Raw genomic sequence first — 5,070 nt, forward strand, 5'->3', positions numbered from 1 at the left:
TATTTAGTTTTGTTAGTGACTCGAACTGCTGTTAGAGTAGCTGGCAAGAAGAACTGGGTGCATGCCACCTACTGTAAAAAAGTTCCATTGCCCTTACCATATGACAAGTGGGTGAGGGGAGGTATAGCCGATTCTGAACGTTAAAAAACTATTTGATTTGTTCAATTTAGTGATGCTCATTTGACATGGACACGGTCAGAACGCAAGGATGATGATGTTCTGCAAGCTGCTGTGCCTCCTCATCTAAAGATTGACACCACCCATCCGGAACTTTTAATTAAGGATCCAACTGTACCTAATAAAGAACGCTACAATCTAAGACCGCGAAAGAATGTACATATGGACAAATAAAGTTGAAACTGGATTTTTTTATATAGTGAATTACACCTCGTCAGATCAAGAGACTTTTTTTTTGCTTTTTCCTTTTTCGAGTCACCATCCGGACTCAGCTGTAAGGTCGCGGTGTAAAGACTTGAGAGTGCAAGCCGAAGACACAAGGTCGAGGTTCTGTTTGGTCTCAGGGCGTTCCCTGGACTGACAGACGCATTCCTTAGCACGGAACACCCAACCGCCGCGAACAGCACGGTTAGAGGATGGAGTCTTTTGGGTCTGAGAAAGGTGTTGAGAAAAGTGGTTTCAAAATGAAAATGTGTACATTGGTTCGTAGCAAATGTTTTTTAATAATGTGTTTCCTTACGCTTGTGAATATTACGTTAGCTTGTGTGGGTTGGATTTTCTATGTCACACAATTGCCGCTTACATCTACCTCCCAACCTACTCTTTCTTTTTCTACTGCATCTCCACATGAGTTTCATACGTTACCTGAACATGAACAGACAAGAAGATCAGAATTTGTGAATAATTTGTTTATACAGATGTTGCATCAGCATCAGCTAGTCATAAATACCATGAATTGTTGGGTGTGTGGTCTTATGCCACATACTAAAGACAAGGGAATGCCATATTTGGTTTTGCCTTTTTCACCTAATGGGTCAGTTTGGGCACTCCAATCGATGTTTATCTATGCGAACGAAGCCTCTCCAGTGCGTTCTGTTAACGATAACGTGAGCAAGAATGCTTTGATACGGGGAATAGTCGATATTATTAGAGATATTGACGCGTATAATGCTATACCTAAAGATGAGGTACGAGCATATGTCGGTTGGAATAAGACGACATATAGTGTTAGCTTGATGGAGAAAGAAAGGCAGCGAAGGTCTCCTCCTATTTGGATTATACCCCACCGAGGTCATCTTTGTTTGCAAGGTAATGGTCAGAATCCGAGAGCTCAGCTTGGTAAGAGTGTGTGTGTTCACACATACGTTTATACGTCCCAGAAATCTCCTCCGTTCGTGCCAGCTAAAGGCACGTATTTTGTCTGTTATGATAGAGCATACACATGGTTACCATCTGATTTTTCCGGCACATGTTACGTGGCATTTTTGCTTCCCCCTACATACACTGCTGTTTCCGATTACCATAAGACAAGATATGGTAGAGGTGTAATCGATGCGAAAGATACTGTCGCACAAGAAGCTGGAGACTTCTTTAAGGGTTTCCTACCCTTTTGGGGTCCTATGGCTAATAGTAGGATTATTCGTCAGCTTACGAGAGTGGTTGAGACCACTATAAATGAGACTGCAGGTGCCCTTAGTAATATTACAGCTGAGCTTCAAGCGGATCGCCTTATGACATTACAGAACCGTTTTGTTTTAGATATTATACTTGCAGAAAGAGGTGGGGTATGCAAATTGATTAGATCTAGTTGCTGCGTTTTCATACCAGATAATGCCCCGACAGTGTACCAAGCCATCTCTAGACTACATAAGATCTCTGAGTCTATTCATGTGGACGAAGGAGACTGGTCGTTGATGGGATGGTTATGGGAATTGTTGTCCAAATGGGGATGGAAGATTCTGATGTTCCTTGGTATGGCGTTAGCTATCCTTTTCTCGTGTTGTTTATGCATCCAGTGTGGTCCCGCCATTTGTAGTCTTTGTGCTACGATCTGTGTGAGAAGACCAGTCCCGAGAGAAGTGAAGGATAATAAGATGATGTTACAGCAACACCTTGATGACCTGATGAGAATAGATATAGACCTAGATTCAGATTGACATGCGTTTAGGCTATTGCCTACGTAATGGCAAAAGGAGGGCTGAGGTTCTGTGATTTTGCATGCTTTTAAAGTGCACAACTTTCTTTTCTAAGCATGGGTTTTTGCCATGCGTCGTGACTGCCATCTGGTGTTGCCTTTTACGTAGGCCTCAGAAGTTAGTCTGCGAGCAAAGCAGTCTGACCTTTTGTGGGTCATGTGTACATTAACTAAGGTTTCCTTCGTGCGCTGGAGTTAATTTCAGAAGCTGGCTTTTCACCTGGAATCGACCCTGCCAAGGCAATTTCCCTGCAAGATCGTTATCCACTTTCCCAATCACCATTCAAGACATTTGTTAACTTTTAAGTTTCTTTACGTTTCTGTTATCTTGCACATTATCTGAAACTACTTTTCTTTACTGTTTCTTCATTTCATGGGTTACGCTTTCAATTAAGGGTTTGTCCGGGCCTTCCAGATTATTATTTAGATATGCCTAAATATTAACTTGTGGGTTGGGACACTGTAAAATGAGCTTTACTATATGATGCTGTGTGATGTCATGTATTTTCTATTGGTTGAATTTTGGTGCAGGGGCGTGCATTTTTAAAAATTTATTTATTTTTTATTTTTTTTATTTATTTATCATCGGACATAGTACATTTCATTATTCAATAATTACCGTCAATTCATATATCACAATCTTATATAAATTGAAAAAAATAATATATATGACAAAATTATACAATATTTCTCTTCATGCTGAAACAGCATACTGAATATCTTATCTATTTACATTTGAACTATAGAAAAGAGAAGAGGGAGAGAGAAGAATCAAGAAGAGACAGGAGGAGAGGAGAGCAGGCAGCAAATATAGATTTCTAGCCATTTTCTAACCTTTGTTTCCATTCGGTTACGGGGGCCCATATTCTTTTCCCCAATTGTTTTCTTTTTATCATACGTTGCTTTTTCCAAGACATATATAGCTAGCAACCGTGATAGCCATTGTTGGAATGTTGGCGGGTTTGGATCTTTCCACATTGTTGCAATACATAACCGACTTAGAGTCATTGCTAAGTACACAAATTCCGAATGAGATATTTCTATGTCGTCCCTGGTAATCCCTAGAACCATAACTTCGTTCGTTATACTAATGTTAATCCCTAGTTCTCTATCAAGGAATTTCTCTATTGCGCTTTTAAATGGGTCCAGGGCTGGGCACGCCGCAAACATGTGTATGGTGTCTGCCTGTGTTGCCTGGCATCTAGGGCAGACAACCCCCGTTGTTCTGCCCCATTGAGCAATTCTATGTGGTGTATAATAGAGCTCGAATAGGGTCTTGTATTGCTGGGCTTTTAAATTGGTTACTCTTAGCACTGAGTTTAACAACTGGAAAGATTTTTCAACCTCGTTACCAGATAGATTTAACTTAGTATTCCATTTTTGTACGGCCCTTCCACAATCATCCTCCTTAAGCTGTATCAATTCCCCATAGATATGGGATATCGAACAGCCCTTCTGATCCCTTAAAAATTCCATAATTTCCTCTCTCTTATAGTTGATATCCCCTCCCTGTTTTTTTGCTAACGCTGATCTTATTTGTAGATACTTAAAAAAGTCTCTACGGTCTATATTATATAGTTGCTGTAAATTCACAAATGTCATAAATCCTGTCGTGTCTATGAGATCCCCAATAGTTTTCACTCCCAATGTATCCCATCTTTTCATTACCTGGTCGTGAAATATCACCGGTAGAAGTTGGTTCTTATAAGAACCAACTCTCTGTATAAGAACCAACTTCTACCGGTGATATTTCACGACCAGGTAAGGGGCGTGCATTTTAAATGTACCTTTTTGTGTATAAATAGGGATGTCTCGCCTTAGTAAAATTGAGCAGTTTCTTGAGTTGTACACCGTGTTGTATTACTGGGATTTCTGCTACTGGCTGCAGCTAATAAATTTGATCTCTGACGCCATCTAGAAGTATTCCGTGTCTCTGTATACCAAGGCAATGGAATCCAGAGGACTTTGGGCGTGTCCCTGGCGCCACTGGGTACTTGAAATCCCAGTTCTTCAGACTCATGATTAGAAGAGGCAACGAGGCGAGAATTATCAGTTGCGAGGAAATTGAGCCCAAGACCCGCCAAGGCGGGAATTGAACCCTGGTCCCGGGCCAGACTTCTGCATCAGGGTCTGCCGCTCTAACCATTGAGCCACACTTCTCCACTTATGCTGAATTCTTCCCATAAGGTATATAAATTGTTTCTATAACCATGACACATTTTATTGTTTGGGTGAAATACTTGCATTTGATTAGTGGATTTGTGTGATCACACCAGCAATAGTAAGGTGATATAGGTATCTCTGGCCATTGGATCAGTAAGAAGAGGGCATGTACCTTCCTTGATTACAGAACCAAGAACTACCTTAAATGCATCTATCATTTTATTATACAATGTATTACATTTAGAAAACATGAATCACAGTTATGGTGAGGTAGGCTGGCTTAAGGAATATCAGGAGATATAATTTCAAAACTGTAAGAATTCCCTGAAGAATATATGCAGGTGACTCCTCACTTCTGATTTAGTTATGAGTCTGTTTTCTTTTTTTAACAAGCAACTATATAACTACCAAACTAGACATTCAGCAACAATCTGTAGCACTGTGTTTTGCAAGCAGTAAAAAATTGTGAAGCATCATATCTATAAATAGTTGCGAGTCAATTATATATTGATATTATTGGTGGGCTCACACCCAAAAAACAGTTTGGCTCAACTCTACGCATTTCACTAAACAAAGGTGCGGCAGCGGTGCTACAAGTGAGATTCGAAAGTGAGCATACATTTTAACACAAGTATAACCTGCCAAGGGTAAGCCTTATGAAATGTGTAATTTTGCACAACAATATTAATGATGTTAGGCCTGGGAAGTGTTCACAATATTCGACTTGTCTCTTGTTTGCAGCAGATCACGTTATT

This window comes from Lissotriton helveticus, chromosome 9 (assembly GCF_964261635.1).
Source record: "Lissotriton helveticus chromosome 9, aLisHel1.1, whole genome shotgun sequence".
In the NCBI taxonomy this organism is placed as follows: domain Eukaryota; kingdom Metazoa; phylum Chordata; class Amphibia; order Caudata; family Salamandridae; genus Lissotriton; species Lissotriton helveticus.